The 25752-nt window shown below is 40.9% G+C and overlaps 1 protein-coding gene across 2 annotated transcripts in view; it reads right to left on the minus strand.

The window, feature by feature from the left end:
* BACH2 (BTB domain and CNC homolog 2) overlaps nucleotides 1-25752 on the minus strand; it is a 355734-nt gene that overhangs the window by 250066 nt on the left and 79916 nt on the right. Inside the window, exon 2 of one of the 2 annotated variants that reach the window (XM_079939384.1) lies at nucleotides 21429-21536. The gene's annotated coding sequence lies outside the window, so the exon portion shown is untranslated. Of the gene's footprint in view, nucleotides 1-21428; nucleotides 21542-25752 lie in introns of both variants that reach the window. The other variant, XM_079939383.1, reaches the window with a different exon arrangement.

Consider the following 25752-nt stretch of genomic DNA (forward strand, 5'->3'; position numbering starts at 1 on the left):
TGCTTCCAAGGGGCTTCAAGAAACATCATCTTAAGCTTGAAGGAGTATGAATACAAGCAGTTGTTTATGGTACAGCTAAGGGGGTGGCACACAGAGAGTTGATGATTTTTACAAGTGACCCCAATCCTGTCACAATGCTTTGGCCAAGACGCCTCTTTTCGTTGGCGTGCCTGACTATAAACACTCAGAGAGTTCGTGACTGTGTTCGCTCTGTGGTCAGCGGCACTTTATGTTGAGCTCTCCAGGGATGGAAGGAGTTCAGAGTCCCCAATTTGCTACCAGAAGCTGAACGTCAGCCGGTATGAATGGTATGTAACTGGGCAGTTTTCCAAACCCCACGCCGTGGCTGCATATCAGGAAGGCTGCTATAAACAAATGTGCATGTGTGCATGGAGGCTGATAAGTCAGTGAGGAAAGATAGACATGGAACAGCAACCCAGCCTGAGGAAACATGCAGAGCCCGCTGAGTTTCCACTTTAGGTGAACAATAGCTCTGTTTCGGAAACAGGTCTGGATGGGCTCGTTGAACAATTAGAATGATCCTTTGACTTTTTATCCATTAAATGACTGTTTCAGAGGACCAGAAGCTGGATTCTTAACTTTTACATTATCCTAATATTTATAACAAAACTAAAAGTAAGTTTTAAAAAATACTTAACACAAAAACATGCAAAGATATGTCAAGTGAAAACAGCACAAAGCAAAACTGCATTATCTGGATCTCAATTTTGTAAAATATATAGATACATTTCAAAAAATACATTAAAAATGTCACTATGATATAACACTGGATAGTTTTCTCCTGGTGATGGAATTACATGTTATTTTGTTGATTTCTTTATATTTTATTTTCCCGGTTTTCTAAAATGAACCCGCATTAGTTTTGTAGTCAAGAAAAACACAAGTTCTCTAATTTAAGAAAACCATTATCCTATGGGTGAACCAACATAACACGATACCCATGCATGGGTTACCTGGGTTGAGGAAGTCTGTAAAAGCACAAAATAGAAGCATCCATAAGGCTTATAAAATGTGAACATAAATTTGTCTTAATATCTACACACATTGGTATCTTCCGTCTTACATTTCAACTCCTAGAGAGCAAAGGCTGTGTCTAATTCTGTGCAATGTTTGGCTCAGTTAACAATGCAGATAGAACATAATTTTTATGATGATTATGCAAATGCACCTGGTTCTTGTTCACTCTGGGAGCTAGCTTGGAAAATTCCTCAGTGTTACTGATGCCTGGACAGGGACACAGAATAAGACCATACATCCTTTCTCCTCTTTTAAAACCCCTATTAAAAACCACTTTTTTACGCAGCATGTACTTTCACAGAGAAGACTGGCCCTCTACCATATTTCAAGTGAAGAGACAGACAGTACTATAATTTTCTCTGTTCTAGCCCACTTCAGTGTTACATAATGGATGTAATCCTAAGGATTAGTTTAGAGTATGATTTCCATATTAATTCAACTGCTGGACTCACCACTGACTCAGCCTCTGGAATTAATATAAAAGAGAGACACAAAAGAGTTTTTCCACTTAAGAAACAAAACCAAACCCAAACAGCCTTAAGTCAAACCACTCACATAACTCTGGAGCTGAAACCAAGAGAGCAGCTTCCATTCACAGTGTTTTCTAGACCTTCTCAAAGCGCTTCTCAGTGATTCCCCTGAATATCAGCAAGGTTACTGTAACATTTGAAGTCACCCTCCAGATGTACCTTGGTGTCTATAAACAGTAGCTTTTTATTTTTTTAGTGCAATAGCTGCAAGATGATACAAATGACTGTCAGTATTTGGAGCTGGTATTCGTACTAGAAATTTAAAATACAGTGTATCAAACTTGGCCCAAATAAGTCAGTTCCTTTCAAGGTTATCATGAAGTAGACAGGCAGGCAAATATGAAATCCCAAGAGTTTATTAAATTGAAACAGAGAAGTCACTTTTGAGAACCCTGTCACTGCCCCTCCCCTACAGCCATCACAAGGGCTAACATTTACCAAGTGCTCACCAGACAAATGAGCCTTAAGTGTATATGGGCATGACCTAACATAATCCTCAAAGGAGCCCAGGGAGGTAGGTGTTGCCATCAGTATTTTAGAGATGATAGGTTTAGAAAGAGGTTAGGGAGATTGCCCAAGGTCTCAAGGCTCTTCTGTGGCAGAGCTGGGATTTGAACCCAGGTTGGATGACACCCAGGGTACAAACGTGTAACCATTAAGGACATGTTGGCTTTAGGGAGCTAATGAAGTGTGAGATCAAAAGTAATAGACAGACACAGTTACGCCACTTTTAATTTAAGTCTGTTGCATATACATGGTTGGTCCTCCCCTATATTAAGGACGATGTCCTTATAAAAAAAGATGACAAACTCAGCCAGCAAAAACCTCTTGAGGGAAACTAAGATCATTTTCTAAAGTAATAACTCAAGTCTCTAATTGAAAACATGGCCATGCTGAGGCTTGGGTGTGGTCACCTGAGAGATCTGGAGGAAATCTAGAGGCAAAATTTACCGAATTTTCGATTGCACAATAGACTCTGACTGTGGAAAGCACCCCCTAAACGGAAGTATCTGTCAAAGTAAAAATAAACCCAGTTAACAGCATCTAAAAAATATACTGTGAGTGGGATTCACATCTCTATCATTTGCTACAGTACATGCATGTATTTAGCTCTCTGGTCCTGTTAAAAAAACAGAAACAAAACTTAGCTTTTCAACCCAATCTACAAAGCTCTGACATGGACTAACATCCATTTTGCAGGAGTGAAGCGGAGGAGGCCTTTTCTGGGGGGGTGGTTAACTCCCATCAACTCATGGGTGACCAGGAGGCCAGGCCCACTGAGGACTCAGCTTTGCACGAAAGAGAAATCGTTTGTATCTCACATAGAGATGACTGGTTCCACCCAAAGTCCTAAAAGCTAGACGGACAGATAACTTGGAGTTTTTACTTATCGACTTACACTGAGAAATAAATTTCCCAGAAGAGCATAATACTATTACCAGATGATTACTATTTTTTAAATTGCAACTTTCACTGAAAACCTACTACCATGGGTCAAGTTCTGTCCTAGGCCCTTTCACACGAGTGGTCTCATTTTACCCTCACAACAATGTTCTGAAGTATCTTTTGTGTACATGTTGGAGCTGAGGATGCTGTGGCCTGGAGAGGCTAAGGGCCTCAGCTGAGGTCACACAGATGGAGCAGCAGAGCTGACAGCAGAGGCCAGTCTCCAATGCTGAAGCCAAAGGTCTCCCTGTTGGGAAATAATATTAAGTTCAAAAGGTGCTGGCAAGAGACCCAAGTCATCCTGGGTTGGTGTTTTTAAGCCTTTGGACTTGAAATATACTGGCAACATATAACTGCCAACTGATCTATAATATTCAGGGACATTTCTACAATTTTCAAGCTCCCCAACTCCTATTGGTGGCTGACACGGGGACCAGCAGCCGGCTGTTTGCTTTTGATGTGAACACGCTATAATTTCTAACATGTTGTTTAATTAACATTAAACATTAATGTTAATTACTCAATTAACATTATCTACATTTTTTTGTTTTCTGTTTTTGGCTTTATGGTTCTTTAGTTTCTTTTTTTTTTTTTTTTGCGGTACGCGGGCCTCTCACTGTTGTGGCCTCTCCCGTTGTGGAGCACAGGCTCCGGACGCGCAGGCTCAGCGGCCATGGCTCACGGGCCCAGCCGCTCCGCGGCATGTAGGATCTTCCCGGACCGGGGCACGAACCCGTGTCCCCAGCATCGGCAGGCGGACTCTCAACCACTGTGCAGCCAGGGAAGCCCTCTTTAGTTTCTTTTAATCTAGAATAGTTTCACCTTCTTTTTTTAAAATTTAAAATTTAACCTTTATTTATGTATTTGGCTTAACCGAGTGGCTTGAGGGATCTTAGTTCCCCCACCGGGGATCAAACCCATGCCCCTGCAGTGGAAGCGTGGAGTCTTAACCACTGGACCACCAGGGGAAGTCCCAGTTCCACCTTTTTTTTTTCCAAAAAAATGACATTGACTTTTGGAGGAGTCAAGAACAGTTATCATTTATAATTTTCCACAAAATTGATTTCCTTCTTTTCCTGCAGTGGTATTTAACTTCCTTCTCAATCCCCCTGTACTTCCTTTAAACTGGAATGAGGTCTAGAGGCTTGATTATACTTTTTTGGCAATAATACCTTCCAGGTGTTGTGTCCTTCATACTGTGTCACCTCAGAAGGCACCAGATATCAGATTATTCCACCCCAAGCAACGCTGTTTGTTCACTTGTTTAAGTATCTACATTTATTTTGATTTTTGTTGATGGGATATCAAAAAATGGGTAGAAAAACCATGGGTCTGTCTGAGTGTGGATTACCTTCTGGGAATTTCACACATAGCTAATCTCAGCCATTTTTCTGTTGATGTCTGAAAGTTTCAGTTTCAAGTGATGATATTTTCTGCCACTGTTCCTTGAAATTCAAATTTTGAGGGTGTTCATTATTTGGTACCTGGGCGCTAATTTATTTATATCTATCAAAAATACATAAATATACATGGTACAAAACCACGTGCCATACTGTCTACTCATTCATGACTAAAAGAGACACCGATGATTTATAAAAACCTATCCTAGGAAACTAAGTCAAAGAATACAGGTAATAATATTTTATACTACTTTTTCTGTTCCTACTGAAAAATGTGTATGGTTACTTCATACTACCAATCCAGCTCAAACAACTATGAAAAGTGATTACAATCATGAAAGTTTCATGTTATATAGCTATAATAAGGACTGGTGGTCCTAAAAAATGAAAAACTAATGCAACAAAAGGAGGCCCTCTGAGTATGTCTTTAGCATTAAAAAATAAATAAAATGAAATCAGTTTCCAAAGTCTAGCTCTGAACATTTGGCCTGCTCTTGACTTTGAATTGTGGACTTGACCTGGAGAGTAAATCCTAATAGTGACTGTTCATAGCAACTTTGAAGACAAATAATATAACTGTGGCCTACTATGATTATTCTCTTTTTACAAAGTTCCCAAGGAAAACAGCCAAGATGCTTACATTTTAAACAAAAGCTGAGAGAGTAAATGGTTGTAAAACACACATGTAGACATTTATATTAAGGAGTCAATAGCCAATTTTTAAAATCCACCAACAGGATAAAAAAGAAATACAGTTTTTGGAAAGAAGTAATAACGTAAGTAAACACCCCCGATTTTTTTGAAAGGCATATCCAAGCAGTCAAGAGATGGTGTTTTTGTTTGTTTGTTTTAATCAAACTTTGTTTTAATCGGATTTTCTGGAGAACAGTATGTTGTTTTAATACAGTGAACTGCATGAGTCATATTCAAGAGCGGACTTCCATTAGATTCAAACTGCACAGCAGGCCAGGGGATGCCGCTTAATTCTTTTTCCTCCTTACCCAAAGAAGGGAGGTGCCAGAGTGCTCTCCTGATTCTCTCATCTGTTTATCTGCTGAGCAATAGGGCTCTTGCTTCAGGCTGGCTGATCTGCTGAGCCACGACATGTACGAGAAGGCTCTCTGTCAGGACAACATGCTTACCATACTGTAGGTGCACCAGCCAGAGAAATGAAGCTGGAGCACTGCTGTACGTCACCGCACCTCTGGGCCTCTGCTTCCTCACTGCTGGGAATCGATCTCCTAACTCTGAACATCCTTTAGGCACTAACTCTCCAAGTGTCTGAGAGTCTAAATAAGTTAAGTGCTATTTCAAATGATTCTTTAAACACCCATTGCAGATAACTACAAGAAATTCTCAGGCCTGAAAAAAATGTTCATTGATCACCAAAAAGTGACTCACTTCAAACTGAGAGACTATTTCTGCTCTTCTGCTAATAACAGAATTTTGTCATCCTCCACAAACATTTACTGAACATTTACTGCACACAGAACACTCATCCTAGAGAAGAGAGAAGCAGTTGTCTACAATAAAAACACTCCAAATTTCCCTTCCAGGTCACACTGCAGAAAGGAGATAGAATGCATTAATTTTCTCATCTACCCTGCCCACGATAGCCTGTGCTTAGTATAATTTACAGAAAACTAGAAAGCTAGAGTCTCTACAGACTTCTACGATCATCTGGCCTATTGATTTCTTTGTGTGCTGAAGCTTTGGAGAATCTGATGTCATAACCTATGGACCATTCTCTCCAGAAAAATGCATATGCACACCACATACTGGACTCAATTCCTAGCATTTTACAGACAGCCCCTGAAGCCAACCTCAGCTAAGACACCAGGCTAACAGTTCCTAATCTACTCCCATGGCTTCATCTTTTACGTGGAGACCCCAAGTTTCAAACAGAGGATGTGACTTGGCCACAGTCACATAGCAGAGGCCACGAATGGAGTAAATGGAATAAAACTGAAAATGATGTAATCACCCCTCAAAACTCTTAAATCATCCTTTTCACAGAAGTCAGGCTTATCATGTTGCTGGAAAAGGTGAAAAGGTGAAATGTTTTTAGAGGAATACACCTTTCTTTTATCTTAGGGTTCTAGCTGAGCTTTTCACTAGAAAATAGATAGGTTTTCTTTATCTTGCCCTCAGGCCAGGCCCACCTATGGTTCAAGGTTGCCTTTTCTGTGTTGGTCTCAACCAATCAATAAAGCCTGCATAACCCAAGCACATTCAAAAGGGGGGCAAGTGTGAGAGTTTGAATCAGAAACCAGTTTTAAGGAAACTAACATGAGTTCTAAAGAACTCTAAGTTCGTCACATAATGGATGTTTAAGAAATTTTCTGCATCAGAGGCTGCTCCTTTATTTAGGAAGTGGTAGTCTACTAAAGTGTTAGCAAGTAAAAGTTCTACAGACTTGCTTTCATGATGAGATGAAACTAATTTCCAGCCACTACATTAGTTTGTTCATTTGCAGAGGGCTTGTTCTTTCAAGAACTAAAACATTCATCATGGGACGTTGCATTTACTCTTAGCCTAGCAAATCCACGTAATGTATTTTGAATTCAATCCAACAAATATTCTCCTATCAGGCAATGTGACAGGATGAAAATGTGCATGGGTTTTGAAATCAATAAAATCCAAATTCAAATACTGGATCTTCTATATCTGGACAGGTAATATTGGTTTAACAGTTAAAATAATAATTATTTATCAAATGTCTACAAAGGATAAACTTCATCCTAGACCCTACTCCAAAATCTGAATTCATAACATCTAAATGAATGAGGACTTAGTTCATTCTTAAAATGATTCAAATATTTGTGTTAGTTTATTTTGACATATTAAAACTAAAACCACTAAAAATTTAAAGGTTACTGTTTAAATGACTATCTTGCCTGAAATACCGTCAGGTTTTTTGACCAAAGGGAAATCTATAGTAGCACTGATGGGTTTTAAATCATTAGATAACGTCCGTGTTTTAAAATAACAGAACAATAAAACAGAAAGAGAATCGTTTCTTGACATGGGACTTCACGACTAAAATCTTAAATATTATGGTTCAGTATTCATGTGTTTCCACACTACCTACCAAGTTCTCAGACTGTACCTACTTAATCCTTTTCAAATTACTATCACTACCCTTTTCATGGAAAATTTCTTACAAATTCCTTTGAGAAGCCAAAAATTCACAATGGAAATTTCTTCCCAAGTCCTTTTTTAGATAAACCTATTCAACAGGCAAATCTAAATAATTTTTAGCAGTTCTAAATGTAGAGAATTCATGACTTCTTACCGTAATTGCAAAGGAACATACAAAGCAATTACTTAGTCACTTATAAAACCCACGTTCAACTTTCGAAATAATGACTACCCTGATAGGAGAGACAAGACTTTTATAATTAAATACTAAAGTCTAGCCATTTGAGATAAGCACAGCAGGTTATATAATTGTCCCCTGCACTCACAATACCCTGTTCCCCTCTTGGATGCATATCATTTTTCAGTAATAATAGAACATGTAACAAAAAAAAGTTACTGTACTGTAGGAAACCATTCTAACCACGTTATACTTCTGGCAAAGAGTAAAACCTCATTATTTGGGATTTCACTAGTTTCGTAAGAGGAAAAAGTGCCCATTAATAGTGTAAATAAAATTCCCTTGAGAATATATTAGATTCTTAAGAAAACAAAATAGTAAGCAACCTCATTTACATATAAATACTTGGAGTGTTCATTGGAAAGCATGCTAGAATGGGATTCTCAAACTCTGATAGGATCTCTTTCAGTGCCCTCTGACGAGCACGCTCTCAAGAGCAGTGGAAGTACAGCATACACGTGACACTTTTTCCTAGAAAGATGGGTAGCTCTTGTGCACATGCCTGCTGGGAGCCACCTAGCACAGTCACTACTCATCCAGGGACTACATTTCCTAGGTCCCTTACACTCAGGCAGAAGAACCATGTAACTAGTTCTTACCACTGGAATATGAAGAGAAAATGTGGACTCCTTTCAGGGCTATGGGGATTAAGGAGTGTTCCTTCTTCATGCTCTCTTCCCCTTCCACCAGCTAGATGCAATCATCATAAGCCTTAAAGATGGGATTATGGGTTGAACTGTCTCCTCCCCCCGGAAAGTCACATGTTGAAATCCTAACCCCCCCCCACCCCCCCCCCCCCCCCCCCCGCCTCTCAGAAAATGACCTTATTTAGAAATAGGATAATTACAGATGTGATTAGTTAAGATGAGGTCACACTGAAAGAGGGTGGGCCTGAACCCAGTATGACTGGTGTCCTTATAAAAAGGGGAAATTTGGACACAGACAGGAATAGAGGGAAGATGCTGTGAAGAGTCACAGGGAGAAGACGGCCACTGACAAGCCAAGAAGAGAGCCCTGGCACAGATCCCTCCCTCACAGCCTCAGAAGACACCAACACTGCTGACACTTTGATCTTGGATTTCTAGCCTCCAGAACTGCGAGACGCCTTTCTGTTATATAAGGCATCCAGGTGGCGGCACTTTGTTACAGCGGCCTAGAAACCTAATACAGACGGTAAGGCCAGAATACGGCAGGAGGCTGAGTGCAGGATTCCTGAATAACTGCTTAATAAAAGCACTTCACCTATCAGAAATACTTACACTGGATCAAAATTCAGCAAGAAAGGCAACTTTCATTGTGTCAAACCACTGAATGTTGAGGGCTTATTTGTTATTAACAGCTAAATGACCTAATATAAGACTTAATGAAGTAATTGAACTGGCAAGTAATTTTTAAAGTTCTTTTACATTAAAAAAAAAAAACCCACAGGCACATCACAGAGAACAATGTAACATCCATGTAAATGTTTAGGATAAAAAGGAACTTCAAAGAAAATCTGAATTTACAGGAAGATATTCGGGGGTAATTCCCCCAAATCCTCCCCAGGGTACAAATGTACTCTCCTCTGCCAGTAGAAGAACAATTTCCTCAAGAAACTTTAAATAAGCCACAATGTAAATGTTGCTAAACATAGTTTAAATTATGCTATAATTCACTTAAAACAATTATTTTGCAAATTCAGAGGAGCATTTCTCCCAAGTGGCCCAAGTGTGTAAAATTTTACTTGGGTACTAAAGACAAGAATATCGCAAAATGAGGTCTCAGTTCTTTCCAAAGTTCTCAATTCATATTATATTTAATTAATCTGAAGAGATGTCACCATGTAAAACCTTCTGCCCTCAAATATAGACCCCAAAAATGTACTTCCTTTGTGGTAGGATAACTAACATGGAATCAATACACCATTTTTTGTTTACTTTTTTTCCTTGCATGATGAAATAGTAAAAGGACAGATATCTGTGTTAAGACACAGAGCTGTAATTCAAAATACCTCAAATGCTGAGCTGGCATCTGGGTTCTCCTGTGTATAGAAAAGCTAGGATGGTTCAGCCTGAGCTCAGAGCTCAGTTTAGATCATAGCATCTGGATTCCAGACAGATGTGTGAGATGCAGCTGCAGGTCTCCAGGTCCTGCCTGATCCGAGATGGAGACCAGAGACCACTTGCCACAAGGATTCCAAATGCAGAAAGTGCTCGAGGGAGAGAGAATCCTCAAAGGTGTTTGGAAGAACTGGCCACAGGCAGCCTGCTTCGAACTGCCAGGTGCACCATCATTTCCTCAGCGGGCAGGTGCTGGGGAGGCTAAGGGTAAGGTGGCCAGAGGATGACATTGAATAAAGAGTCCCCTGGTCAGCTCTGTCACGGTCAGAAAACATCCCTCACCAATGACTCCTTTCCTGAGGCGGTCATTGTTCAGATTAAACGACGGGAATCTGGCAATAAAATGAAAAATCTTAGAGAGCACACACTTCCTGCTGAGATTCGTGCTCAACTTTGCTTTGTTTCCAAGAGGAAAACTGGGATAGTGGGAGAGAGAAAGTGTTTTTAATTTTATTTTAAAAATTGTATTGAAGTATAGTTAATTTACAATGTTGTATTAGTTTCAAGTGTACAGCAAAGTGATTCAGTTATACACACACACATACACACACATATATACATATATATGTTCCTTTTCCAGATTCTTTTCCATTATAGGTTATTACAAGATATTAAGTATACTTCCCTGTGCTACACACTAGGTCCTTGCTGTTTACCTATTTTATATATGGTAGTGTGTATTCGTTAATCCCAAACTCCTAACTGATAAGAGGGAAATTTTTTCAATGCCTTTTTTTTCTTGGTGAGAAGAAATCATAGCCTCAGTCACTCTCATGTAGACTACATACTGAAATCTAAAAGAAGAGGGGAAAAAATAGTAGCAAAACATCTCCCCTGACCAATTTTATCTCCATTAGAATTCATCTTGCTCCTTCCTTAGTTTTCCTTGGATATAATCTATCCAGAACGTTGGTGATGTTGCAGCGATGGATTTTATGTGCAAGAAAAAACCCTTCCCCCGTTGCTTTTCCACACCTTCCCCCTCCGAGGTCTCTCTCTCCTTCTTGTCTCTTTGCTGTGAATGTCAGGGCTGTCAGTGTCACAGCCTGACATGATTAGTGTTCCTGACACTACACCAAGAAGCAGAATGAGAGCGAGATGAGTAGGCTAGGGGGCGCAGCCATTTAAAGAAGTCAAAGGGAAAAAAAGCCCAACCGCCTTCCTCTGAGGTTCCTTGATTACAGGGCAGCTATAAATCACCTCGGATTTTTCTCATTTATCCAATTAGTCTGTTGTCCTTCTCCTGGGCAGATCCCGAAGGTGTGGATCTATTCTGTGATATCAAAGTCAGTGGCTCTAATAACAGATAAAACAGAATTCGTGATTCAGCAGATTCTAAGGCTGTGAAGGGTAACCATCGGTGCACTTTGGGAAGATAGCACCAGTCCATTTTGTATCGATTCGCTGCACTTTGTCACTCTAATGATGTTATCTCATTAAAAGAGATAAATGCCCCACTGTTCTTCCAATAGCATCTGCTTCTTACTCTTCTCTCTTCTTCAGCAACATGGCTCTCAGCAGCAGCACATTAAAATCAAATTGAAATCCAATGCAAGGCTTGGCGACAGAGCTGCTTACGGAGGCTTCTTTTTTATTGCCTTTTCCTACTCTCGACCCCCTAGCTGCTCCCCCCTCCCCCTACCAGTCACCCACAGAAATAAGCAATACAAAGAGAAACAGATGTAGAAAGTAATCATGATAGGAAGCATTTATTGAGTGCCTATTCCGTGGAGCCTTCACCCTGCCAACATTTCACATCTCCTACCTTGACCTTGTAACGTAAGCAGAACAACCCCCAGTTTGCAAATGAAGAAGTGGAGTTTGATATTAAGGTACCTGCCCAAGATTACACAGGTAGTGAGAGGCTGGACCACACGTGAACAAGGGGCCATCCAATGCCAAGTCCTCTTTTTCTAATCCTCATTTTCATTCATGCAACAAATAAGTAAATATGATTGTAACTTAATTAGAATAGGTGAAAAAAATGTAAGAGAAGGTAGCAATTACTCTTCAGCCTGCTAGCCTCAGGAACACAATGCCATAGGCAGTGCAACGGTTTTGTTTCAACAGATTTCTTATTAAATAAAAAAGGTTGCAATTTTCCATAATGAATGTTTTATACATTATTCCTTTGTGTATCAGGCCTCTGAAGTACACATTATTAAAGTCTATTAAAGTCTGTATTTAGCAGCATTACTAATGTGCCTTTGGGGACATTACTACAATGAAACAGCATCAGTCTTTCACAAAATTTCAATTGTTTAATATTCTTCTTCGGATCTTCAATACACGTGTCTATTTTTAGCTATAATCAGACCTCCTGCAAAATGCCGTAATCCCAGCCTAGAGCTGTCACAACAAATTGTTTGTGGGTTGGATTTAAGAAATAACAAGAGATGCAGATATTGCTAATTTCAGCCATCGTTTTAATTGTTGTTTTTTTTCCCCGATAACTTGTTGCAGTTTTCCTACTGTTCTAATTAACAGGAGCTCCTTGATCACTATGACGCCTTACCTCTGTGGCTAGAGCTGGCTATCTTAATGGTTGCTCATATTTATATCTAATTGAGACTAGCCTCTCAAGATAATATCCCTTTCTTAAAGTCTGAGGGTGGTAAAACGTTATGGAATTATTCCATAAAAAAAAAAAGAAAACCAAATAAACCAGAAGAACATATAAACTGTGACTGATCAAATCTCAGTGTTTTCATTTAAACCTAAACATTGTCATTTATGAGAGACGAGAAATACATGTCTTCTGAGCATTTACTGAGGGATTCCTGCAAATTATGTAGTTTTACATGCTCTAAATAGGCATCTCTCCTCTAGTACGTTTATTAATTTTATTGAACAGTAGGAGGTTTTTAAAACATAAAGCCAAGGATGTACATATATTCAAAAGCACAACATTCTCTGCAAACATCTTATAGAAAACAATAATGCTGGGCTTAGTTTTACAGAGATAAAAGATAACAAGAAGCAGGAAAAAATGCCAGCAAAACAGCTCCATGTTATAAGGCCTCAATATCACAAAAAGAGAGGGAAAAAAGGCAATTCAAAGCATTAGGTACTCAAATTAATAAGCTGGGACTGATAGCCATCTCTCTATTATGAATTTCCCCTCATACACAGCAACTGCACCAGTGGAGGTGATATGTTCACAAAATCAGGCAAATTGAGTGGACTGTTAATATTCTAAAGATGGACAAGCCACAGATTAACTGAGCAACTAGTCATGTTTCCAATCACCGATTAACTCAATAGGATGTAACTTAATTGTCTCCATGAAGACTGACTAATTGAGAGGAAAGGGGCACAGCTGAGGACTTAAGAAGGCTGTCAGCGCATTCCTCTGCCTGATGCACAAGGCCAGGATCCACTGGCCTCTTTGTTACAAGGGGACCCAGCCACTACCAGCATCAAAGAAAGAGGTCACCGCCCACATCATGTGTCCAAAGGACCTGTCTAATGATGCTGTGAGCTGGTGTGGGCTTAGTTCAACATGGTGCTGCAGAACGAGACCGTGCCAGTTCCGTCAGCATTTAATTACAGCTCAACATGAAGGCTGGTAGGGCAGTTTGTCAGTTAAAAATTAAAAAAAATTTAAAAAGGAAAACTTGTTTTAATCAAAAAAATCCTAGGCACGCCTCTTTAAACCCTCAAGAAATAAGGATGACCAAGATTCCCACACTGACAATCACAACGTGTGTGAAGTGCCACTAAAAACAACCAAGTGGGACCGAGCATCCTCTTTCTGCCACGTGAAAACTGTTTTACGGTCAGTAGCTGCGGCCATATTTCAAAGAGCTTATCATGATTCACAGCTCGGCCTCTCAGACTTGAAATTAGATTACAGTCATGTCAAACATATTCCTTCTCCTGCTCTGGGCCATGATGGTCTTAAACCAAAAGTCCAGCCTTTCTGTTTAGAAGCCTTAATTTCCCCCCCCCCCCCACCTGTTTGGATTCTCCTTCATCTTTTCCGACATGATGCGGAGCTGGTAAGTGAGGCTACGGAGTCCTGCCCCTCACGTCAAGGCACTGCCACGCCCATGTGAATCCTGCAGCGGGGCCCCCGGTCTCCTGGCTCCCCAGAATCGTTCCTCTAAAGCCAAATTCTCTGTACAGAAGGGTTCAGATTCTCAACTTACACCCCAGGCCGTGAAGATGCCTTCTCAGAGAGGCAGGCACTGACCACTGCCCCACTGTGTGCTGTTCTGTGATGCAGAGGTAAGTCCCATGCTCGAGGACCCACTGAAATGCGTTCCTGGTAAAGCAGAAGGAATGAAACAGAAGCACTGATGTCGCTCCTGCAGTAGAAACTACTGTATAAAGGACGAATTCTATGTTAACTCAGGAAGCAATTCTCAAATAGCAGGTATGTGTTTTACATACATTTACACACACAGGTTCTATACATGCACACGTTTTAAAGACAAATGAGCATAAACATACTCAGTTAATTCTTTTAAGTTTGTCTTCTCCCTATTTCATGCCAAACTGACCATCCTCTAGGTTACGATTATCTTAATCTTGCCCTCCCTCACCTCTTAGAAGGGAACTGCATTCCCGTTTTTATCCTAAAAATTCACTGACTTGCCCAGTGAGATGCACAAGGAAGAGACTGGAGGTCTAATTTTCTCATTTCCATACACCCCACATTCAGCAGAATTTGACTTACATGTAACCCAGGTGCTACACCAGCCTTGTGCCAACCATGTTTCATTTAGCCACACAAATTCTATAAAAATAAAGTTTTAAAAATAAAGAATAAGGGTAATGTTTCCTTAACGATGTGGGAGGTCAGCACAGATGTGCTACAATGTCCAGGGCACTCCTTCTCAGGACCCAGGGCCCAGCTGCTTCGACTGCTGAACACAGGACACAGGCAGTCTAGACTCCTATCTGAGGATATGCTTAAAAATTACTGCAGACCCTAAAGAGCTTTTGTTCACGTCAGTTATTTCTATTGATGTTTCACCGTATTAAAAATTAAAGCTGAGACATTTTTGGAACATGAAGACACAACCACACATTCCAACAGCCGTCAGAGGGATGACATCATAGCATGACGTCATAGCATGTAGCCTCCTAAACTGTATTGTATACTTGAGAGAGAGTGGAAAGGGCAAAAAACATCTCAGTATTATTATGAAAATAGTTTTGATCTTGCAGGTGGCCCATGAACGGACCCCCCCAGGGGTCCCCAAACCACAGTTTGAAAACCACTGGTCTAAACTTGGGCACATCAGCAATATCTTGAATAAGAGGATGTAATGAGTAAGAGGATGTAACAGCCATTTAAAAAAATTTGAGCCATTGAATTAAAGGGCAGTGTCTTTTTCTAGAGCATTTCTCTACTTACTACTGCTTCCAAAACATCAGTACATTAAAATGCTCTTTCCTGGCAATATGTCAAAGAGAATGACTCCCAAATTCAAATCTCTGTTTGACCAATGGCTCTGTCTCTTTTTTATCCACTCACTAAATATCTCCACCCAGTTGTACCTCAAATGCGAAACAGCTAAAATAGTATTTATTTTAAAATGCTTGCTTTTTTCTGACTGTCAGTCATATACACAAACACTTACTATAAGAAAGTTGAAAATATACAGAAAAATTTGTTAAACAACAGACATTTATTTTCTACAGTTATGGATGCTGGAAGTCCCTGATCAAGGTCCAGTAGGGTTGGTTCCTGGTGACAGCTCTCTTCCTGGTCACCTTCTCACTCTGTCCTCATCCGGCCTTTCCTCAGTGTGTTCTCCAGATGGGTGGGGGAATGGAAAGAGCTCTCAGGTGTCTCTTCTCACAGAAAAATATTTTCTTAAATAAGAAACATGAATACCATGTACCTGTCCTCTGAGAAAACCATTGCCAGAATTCTGGGCAATATCTCACAGTCTGTTTTATCATGTATATTTTAAAAATACAGTGACGTTCATATCTTAAAGATAATTTCACTATTTTTAGTATGAAAGAATGCATATTGCTAAAGAAAATTTAGAACATACAAGCAAAAAGAAGATAATGCTCTTAATACTTTGATGTGTACCTGCAATCTTTTTCCTGTGGGTAGCCATGTATCTTTTTTAAAAAACAAAATAATGATCAAACTGTACATATTATCATGTAACTTGCCTTCTTCACAATTTACTGAGAACACCTTTCTATATTATCAAATATTACTCCATCCCTCCCTGTCATTTTTATTATATGGATGTACCATGGTTATTATTTTTTAAAAATTACTATTATAACAATATGTGATGAATATCAGCTACATTTTTATACACATCTATGTTAATTCTTACTGAGTTCTAGAAATAGGAGTTTCTGAGTCAATAGGTGTGTGTCTATTTGAGGCTTTGATACACATTAGGTCCCTTTGAGAAACGTGTTCTTTCATTAACCGTCAATGAGAGAGCCTGCCAGTCCTATTCGTACCTTTGATGAGTAACTTTTATGAATCTTCATCAATTGTAGAAAATGCCATCTCATCATTTTAATTTGTCTTTCTTTGATAACTGTTGAGATTGGATATTTTCTTATATGTTATTTGCTGATCATATTTCTTCCTTTATTGGTTTTATCCTTCTGTTCTTTGCTCATTTTTATTAGAGGAATCACTCTTATCTTACTAATTTTCAAGAATTTTACATACATCAGCTAAGTTAACTCTCTGTCATATATGTTATAAATATTGCCTGGCTAGTCTCTTGTCTTTCAGGATAGTTCAGAATGTCTTCTGATGGAAAGAAATCTTTAGGTTTTAAACAAATACATTTTCTTCCTTTATCACTTCTGCCACTAGAAATTAATAAGGCTCTCCTTATTCCGAGATCATTTAAGTTTTATCTGTATTTTCTTCCCTGTCACTGGTTTTCGAAGGGTGTGGTATTTCTCTGAAATCTGCCAGGAGGGGAACTTGGCCATTTGCCTTCAGAAAAAAAAATGGGGAGACTCGTTAAATATAGATTGGTCATTGGGTGAAACCACCCAGAGTGTCCTAGAAAGGGGAAGAGAGAGATCTTACATGTTTACTATCTACCAAATCCTATCCTGTGTCCAGTAACTCTGTTAACTTGCTCTTCAAATAGAAAAAGTTTCAAATGGAGAAAGTTTTAACATTAGGTGTATGTTTAAATATTAAACTCTGGGATGAGACGACTCCTCGTCTTGGCCAGAACAGAAGCTTTGGACGGCAAAGACCTTTGTTTTGTTCACCGGTGAATTGCAAGCATGGTGCATGGTACGCAGTGGGTACATGACAAATGTGTTGAAGGACCTAGTGTTGAGTTATGTGTCTGCTGGGTGTTAGGTGGGAGAACCAACGGTGGTGAGTTCTGGACTTCCCTGCTTCATATTAAAGAGCTGCAAAGGAAGAAAAACTCTAAATGAAGGCAGAAACTAAATTTCAGTGTTACTCTTCTGTCGACTGTAGAGATTTTGATCTGAGTGTAAAGGTAAAACTGCCTCAAACCTGGCACAGTAAGATATGGTGTTGAAGACTGGAAAACATTCAGCGAAAAAATTCTGTCGGGCATATAGTAAGCAAAACAGCGGCATCCACCCACCAAGAGAGATAAAAGACACTACCCTCCTTCATTTGCTGCTATGGCGCGTGTCCAAAGCAGTAACAATCAGATTTGGCTTTATTTGAACATGACAAGGAAGAAACAGTTCTCAAGAAGATTCACTTTCACTGTGGGGGCAGGGTGGAGAGCGTTCTGTGCAACAACGGAAAAATCAATTATTTTTCAATCAGATGGAGTGTTCTCACAAATTCAAGGCAGAGAACAGCATGCGATGTGCCTTCATGAGAACGATGGCCATGAGGGAAAGAGTTTAGGATTGTAATTCCAAGGTTGCTTTCAAGAGCAGAATGTTGTTCCTGTAAGTGTGCTTTTGTGTATATAGTGGCATGTACTGAACGTACGCCATTCTGCCCGATTTGCCTCCCCCAAATCCCATCCTGTTTAACTTGCCTCCCATTTGGCTATGATTTTCCAAGTAACACACTAAAACCCTCTCTTTACAGCATGTTAACATATAGATAACACACATACATACGAAACACCAATCCTTCTTGTTAACAAAATTTATATCATATATAATAAATATTTGTACCTATTAACAAGAGAATAGCCAAGAAAGTAGAAAGGGTAAAGAATTTGGACAAAATTCAAAGTTAAATTCTAATTTTAAAGTTTTTGATCAATATTAAAGATTGGAAAATCAGCTCTTGGAAAAAGATCCAAGGAGAGTGTGAAAGTTGGAAAGATGGTCTTCAAGTCTGCATAGGGCCGGGCAGAAACAGCACCCTGGGGAAATCTGTGCACCCACAATTTCTTTAACGTGTAAGGCTAGCGCATAAAGCCCAGAATGTACAACCACTAAAGTCTGTTTACAATATTCAAAAGGTGAATAGACGTGAGGGTATCCACTCTGTATAAACCTACAGGTTGGGTATCAACCTGACATATCCCATGTACACCAGCCTCCAGAAAGGGCCCCAGGTTCACGATGAGCATTGTGCTCAGACAGACAGCGTGCTGGCTGTCTGAGGACTGGAACTGCACCCCTTCTTGGTGTGTTCCCAGATCCAGGCACAGACTGAAGTTCCAGAATGTGAGGAATGAAGGCTCTACCTGGCTGCCAGCAGTTCACTGACAGGTTATCCCATTAAAATAGTTAGACAAACTGCCAATTCCTGGTGCCCTGTGGCCATTCCCATGTTTTCTAGAGGGTATCGTCTCCAACTGACCCAAAAGAGAGCTGTCAATGCCTAACTGTGGTCAGAATTGCCCTGGTGCATCAGAGGAACAACACTGGACCCCAGGATGCTCCAGCCCCCTCCCCATCTGGACACCTCCCTGGTTAAAGTGTCCCATAACTAGGTGGAGTTTGGGAAGGAAAGAGCGTGATTACCGTGTATGTCCAAGGAAGTGGAAAGTGTACAATTCAAATGTCTCCAGCTTTCTGGGAACACTTCTACTTAGAAAATCAATCACACCCACAAAAATATTTCCAACGTTCTGACTTACATATCCTAATTGATGAGATGACTATCTAGTTTTATTTGTGCTGAGATCTGTTTCCTCCCCAGAGGGTGACCTATTTTTTTTTTTTTTTTTGTCTTATGCCAAGAAAACCGTAAGAAAAATGCTGACCTATGAAGGTTACACATCATGCTTAATCACCACTTTAAATTAAAATAACATAAAATAGAGCATTCACTGGGTCACTCGGGCAGAACATAACCTCCCAAGCAACAGACACACCTACTGAGACACACTTGAAATTTCTAAGGAGTCTGGTTCCCAGCTGTGTGTCAAGAGCCAAACCATGACATCAGGTCTTGCGTTGCCCCGGAGAAACTTCGGGCAGGGCTGAAACAGCATACTGAGCCTGCCAATCTGAGATTTCCCAAGAGCTGTCTTAGCTTTTCACTACACCAAACTGTCAGTGATAGAAGCCAAGATTTGCAGTAACTGCCGTGATAGATCTCCTCTCCTCCTTGCCCTCCAATTATGACTTTGGGGAACAATACCTGCCCAACTAGGATTCCAAAAGCTCACTCCTCAAAGACTGTTGGAGGGCATTATGCTAAGTGAAATAAGTCAGAGAAAGACAAATACTGTATGATTTCACTTACATGTGGAATCTAAAAAATACAACTAATAAATATAACAAAAAAAGAAGCAGACTCACAAATATAGAGAACAAACTAGCAGTTACCAGTGGGGAGAAGGAAGGGGGGAGGGGGAGGGGAGTAAGAGGTACAAACTATTAGGTATAAAATAAGCTACAAGGATATATTGTACAAGATGGGGAATACAGCCAATATTTTATAATAACTATAAATGGAGTATAACCTTTAAAAGTTGTGAATTACTATATCGTACACCTGTAACTTACATAATATTGTCTAGCAACTATACTTCAATAAAAATATAGAGAGATAGATAGATTTTTAAAAGAGGGTAAGTATTGAAGCCAGAGGGGGGAAAAGGTCAGCAAAGTTTTCCTCTTCTGTGGCTTGTCTCAGCCAAATGAAAATCTCTCAAAAAACAATTGCTTACTTTTTTCTGGTTTCTTCTGATGGGGTAAAGCAGCCGTGCCCGTGAGAAGGCCAAACAAAGGGCCATGAGAAAAATTACCCCCGGAAAGGGGATGTTAGTAAAACGATCTCAACAAGTTACATGGGCTTTCTAAAGGCTAGGAATTCCATAATCCGTTTTTAAGACCAAATCATCTAAAAGCGCTGTCCAACTCCATCACAACCTGCGGTTACCTCTTCCTGCAGTCTCTGGAAATGTCTCTCCCCTGTTTTAAATCCTTCAGTGGCTCTCAGAATGCAACCCTTCCCTCCTTCTCTGGGCTCACATCTGGCATCTTCTCCCAGTGCAGGTGTTCTCAACCAGGGCATGTTCATCCCCTCGAGGGACACTGGCCAATGTGTGGGGACATTTTTGGTTGTCACAACTGAGGTTGGGGGAGAGGGATGCTACTAAACACTTCCAATACAGAAGACAGCCTCTCACTACAAAGGATCACTTGGTCCAAACGTCAATAGTGTCAAGATTGAGAAATCCTGCTCCAGGACTTCTCTACACACGTCAGACTTTCTCATATGCTTTTGTGCCTCTACATAGGTTGTTTCCTTTACCTGGAATGCCCTGCCTTACTTCTGTGTCCAAGAAATGATCACGTATGGTACAGAATCCAACTCAAGATGTCACCTCCACTATACTCTCCTATCCAGATCCCCCAAAGCTGAGTGTCCCTTCTGTGGTTCCACAGCTTCTGGTACATGCCTCACACTAGCCACAGTGCCCCCAAATCGTCTGTCACCTGCTGAAGGTAAGACCTAAGCCCCATTCATCGTTTATCCCCAGAGTGCCCATCTGGTAATCAACTGCTGCCTGCTGAATCAATCGGGGAATAAAGTGGAAATGTTGCAGATGCACCCAGGACTCTCTGGCAACAATGTCTAAGGGACAAGAGTGTCCCCAACACCAAAAAGAACAACAGCAAACATTGATCAAATGCTTATAATGTAGACATGGACTATATTAAACACTGGTACACATACTAATTCACTTCATCCTTATAACAACCCTGTGAGGCGGGTACCATTATCATCAACATTTTACAGATGGGGAAACTGAGGCACAGAACACTTAAGCCACTTTCCCAAGGTCCTCAAAGCTAGTATCTGTAAGAGCTGATATTTAAACCCAAGTAGTTTGGCTCCAGAGCCTCAATCTTCCAATATTCATGCCAGGGCCATTACACTAACAACCAATATTTCAGCTGCTCAGAGGCCTCTGATAAACACAGCTGACACCTTTGGAAGACTACACCACCACCAGTCCCTGTGACCCTGCCTGTCAACACTGCTTGCCAACCTCTGGAATGCTTCTGGCAGGACATGCAACCTCCTCACGCCACAGCAAGTTATCCCATACCCAGGGTAATAAATCATGGTACCATAAAGACACAAAGGATGAGCCTCCAAAGTACCTCTTACCTTGTTCATGCTGTAGGGACTGCAGCAAGGGATCAGACATGTCACAATGCAAGGCAGCTCTTAAAGATTCACCTTGGTCCCGCAGACCTCACTTCCTGCAGCAGACAGCTGCACTGCAAAGACAAAGAGGATATCCATCAGCCGGCGTTCAGGAAGGCCCAGAGCAGTCCCATGTCCAGTGGAACTTTCTGCCACGATAGCAAGGCTCCACGGCTGTGTTATTCAATATGGCAGCCACTAGCCACATGTGGCTACTGAGCGCTTGCAATGTGGCTAGTGCAACTGAGGGCTGAATTTTAAATTTTATGTAATTTTAATTAAAGTTCAATGTAAATAGCCACATGTAACGGTTAGTGGCTACTGTACTGGACAGTGCAGGTCTAGAAGAGTCCAATCAAGAGTCTTGAGGCCACAGACACTGGGCACGCCAGTGTCCGAGGAAAAGCTGGATATTATATGCTCAGAGTGACTGCAGATACACAGGGACAAGAACACTCATTCATTCGATAACTATTTTTTGAGTACTTACTAGGTGCTGAGTACTGAGGATATAGTGACCAGTAAGCCAGAGAGGTCAGTTATGTAAGGGTTTCTAGTGCAGGCTTTGGCCTCCTGAGGAAGGGAAAGGATCTAGCATGTGAGTAGCATGTATGCCAAACCTAAATGCCTTCCGTGCTGCCCACAGGAATAAAGGAACAGACCAGCTGGGACTTCCCTGGTGGTCCAATGGTTAGGTCTCCATGCTTCCACTGCAGGGGGCACGGGTTCGATCCCTGGTCAGGGACCTAAGACCTTGCATGCCTCATGGCATGGCCAAAAAAAAAAGGAACAGACCAGCATTTGCTAGAGCCTGATTGTACCACTGTCAGGGCTTACTAGCTAGAAGCTTTCACAGAGCTTTTTGGGAGGAAGTGTACCATAAAAGAATTCAGGAGTTCTGTACTGTGGGCCTAATGAAGCAGATGACCCAACGTCTCCTCAATAAGGAAAGGACCCTTAAGGAAATAAGGGTCCACGTTTTTATCCACACTATTGGTTCTTTAGGTAGGTTTTTTGATTCATTTGAATTACATTTTAGAATTGAACAGTCATTGTTCACTTCCAGGATTCCTAATTTGTCAGATATTACGAAAAAATACAGAAAGAAAATATCTTCAACCACATAATTGGATTTGTAGCCTTTTCCTTTGAAAGATGTTTCTGGGTGGATTTGAGAGGAGAACAAAACATGTAAGGTGCCTTATAATCACCTTATTTCTGTATTATTTTTTTCAGGTTGCATCTAGGAAGGATTTATATATCTGAACCTTTCCATAAAGACTGGAATTTGAGGTTTAAGCGGAACCGCAGTGCTTTAAAAAATATATTGTTTTTAACTATATTAACAATCTAGAAAATGTTCAATAGAAAAAGGAAGAAGTACTCAGAATCCCACTAGCCTACCATCACCTCTCGCTCTTAGCAGTCAGCCTTGGTCTGTCGGAGAACAAGACGCATGTCTGCTAACTGAGTCGAGGGCACAGAAGTCCAAGGCTGTATTCTCCATATTAACAACTTGCACCATTAAGAAAGTGATTTTGCAATATACATTTTCGAAAGATAAACTCCTACTTCGCACACATTACTATTCTTTGAATACACTATTATTATAAATCAGAAGATAGGGAGAGGAAACGGAAGATCACTCCCTGGCTATTTGAGACACAGATTCCAAAGAAAATACCACATTCAGTCATAGCAATGACGTATTTTAACAATGATGTACCACATGGAGAGACCCTGGAATTCTGACTCTGTAGCCTAAACTACATCCAAACCCCCTCATCTGTACATGAGGCCTGAGTAATCACTGTTTCAAAGCCAAGAAAATCCAACATCTAATTCTAACCAACCTTAAAGCGACTGAAAGAAAATTCTCCATGTAACTTTTACCTTCGAATTTCCAGAAACAGATGCTAGTGAATTTCTGGGTTTTAAAGTAGAATTCTATACATGTTAATTCCTTTTTTTGACATATGTATCTGATCTGTTTAAAAACTACAGCCCAACACTTAACTGGGAAGTTTGTCCAAAAGCCTGGCAGAGATGCCTGATGTCACAATTCCATTCAAATGGACACAGTGGTATCAACACAGGAAAGGTGGGCACAAGGAAATAATAACAAACAGACAAGGATTCTTGAACATAATTTCCCCAAGGGAATCCCACCCAGCTCCAATCATTCCACCATCCCCACTCCCTCAGAACTTGCTTATATATAGTTCGCACTCAACTAATTTTGGATCCTCTCATGTTCCCCACCCTCACCAAGTGTTCCTGTCTCATTTTCATGTATGTTGGTTCTATAACAAAGTCAGAATAAAAACTCTTCAAAGGAAATATTAGTCACCTAGAAAGTTCTTAATAAATATTATGAATAGATTTTTTTTCTTTGCTCTCACTCATAAAGCCTAGGATGATGTCATGACTCTTAATGCAGGACCTTAAAAACAATGTTGATAATTGTTGCAAATTGACTTCAGGGTTTTCTTAAAAAGAGGAAAATCTTTTCATGTCCAGGATCATAAATCTTAAAAAAAAACTGAATACAGCTATGCAGCGCACGAAACTGTACAATGCACTTTTATATTAATACTCTTATTTAGTACTGAGATCAATCTGAGTGGTAGTTTTCCTAATTAGGACACCAGATGCAGAGAGGAAAAAGAATTCTTCTTAGTCATGCTATAGTAGGCAGTAGACCCTGGGCTGGAAGTGACTTCCCTTAAAGATACTACAGAATTAAAATATGTTCAAAGACCACCAATAAAAAACCTCCCCCAGGGCTTCCCTGGTGGCGCAGTGGTTGAGAATCCGCCTGCCGATGCAGGGGACGCGGGTTTGTGCCCCGGTCCGGGAAGATCCCACATGCCGCGGAGCGGCTGGGCCCGTGAGCCATGGCCGCTGAGCCTGCGCGGCCGGAGCCTGTGCTCCGTAACGGGAGAGACCACAGCAGTGAGAGGCCCGCGTACCGCAAAAAAAAAACCTCCCCCAATAAAACACACATACACACACTCAAAGACCACCATTAACACAAAACACCTCAGCAAATGGACGACAGAATTAGAAATTGGGTCAGTTTGCTTCTGGACAGCAACAGAGAAGACCGACCTTATTCCATGAAGTTCTTTTGATCTCCTTTGAAACACAGAGAACCTCGTTGTTTTATAGCCAATTCAGCTTATGAAGAAGCTTAGAAAAATCCACAGCTTAAACAATGAGGCTGCCTCTTAAGTATAAAGCCTTGGAGGAAAAGATACCAGAGTTACCATAGTGGAATCAAGGGAGTTTTCTTCTTTATTCTATTTTTCGGTGTTTTTTTCTTTTCTTTTTTTTTTTTTTTGCGGTACGCCGGCCCCTCACCGTTGTGGCCTCTCCCATTGCGGAGCACAGGCTCTGGACACGCAGGCTCAGAGGCCATGGCTCACGGGCCCAGCCGCTCCGCGGCATGTGGGATCCTCCCGGACCGGGGCACGAACCCGCGTCCCCTGCATCGGCAGGCGGACTCTCAACCACTGCGCCACCAGGGAAGCCCTCAGTGTTTTTTTTTTAATGGTTCATGAAGCTGGATTCTCCTGATACTAAGCGAAAGGAAAGCACAGATGCCTTTCAAGGGTGGCTGGAGAAAGCCCATCCCAGAGACCAAGGCGTGACTTCTTCCACTCAGTTGCTCCTAACAGGGTTGGTTCAATAAAGCCCAAGGTCAAGCTGAGGCATCTAAAAGGTTAATGAAATGCAATTCGTCTTTCCAGGCGGGTAAAGAAGTGTGGGTAAGCAGGGAGGTGGTGACTGGGGACGTGTAAGAAGAAGAGAGCAAAGAGAGAATGAAAAGAAAAGGTGAAGGCTACAAAGAAAGGAGAAAAGCAAAGGGCAGGCGAACCAACAGAGCCCTGGAGACAGATTCAGCGATGTGGCCGAGTGCCCCTCGCCAGCTGGTCCTCACTGCGGAAGGGACCCAGAGACTCAGGCTTCTGATGACAATGCCGCATCCTATGGCTTCTCTGGGATTATACACTCTCAGGGCCCGAGTGTCAGCAAGTGGGAGTTGGAGTAAAGTTAAGCCTGGGCCTACCTGTTTCACCACTATTTATTTACCACCAGTCTCCACCTACCACAGAGAAAAGCGTATGTCGCCTGGATCACTGATAATGGAGTAGAGAGGTATATGGTGAGAACAGCATAAGCCAACTTTATTCTCTTCTCCTTACTCTAAAGAGAAGCTTAAACATGTCAAAGGGCTGTGTGTGTGTGTGTGTGTGTGTGTGTGTGTGTGTGTGTACTGCGC

This window comes from Stenella coeruleoalba (genome assembly GCF_951394435.1).
Source record: "Stenella coeruleoalba genome assembly, chromosome: 12".
Taxonomy (NCBI): Eukaryota; Metazoa; Chordata; class Mammalia; order Artiodactyla; family Delphinidae; genus Stenella; species Stenella coeruleoalba.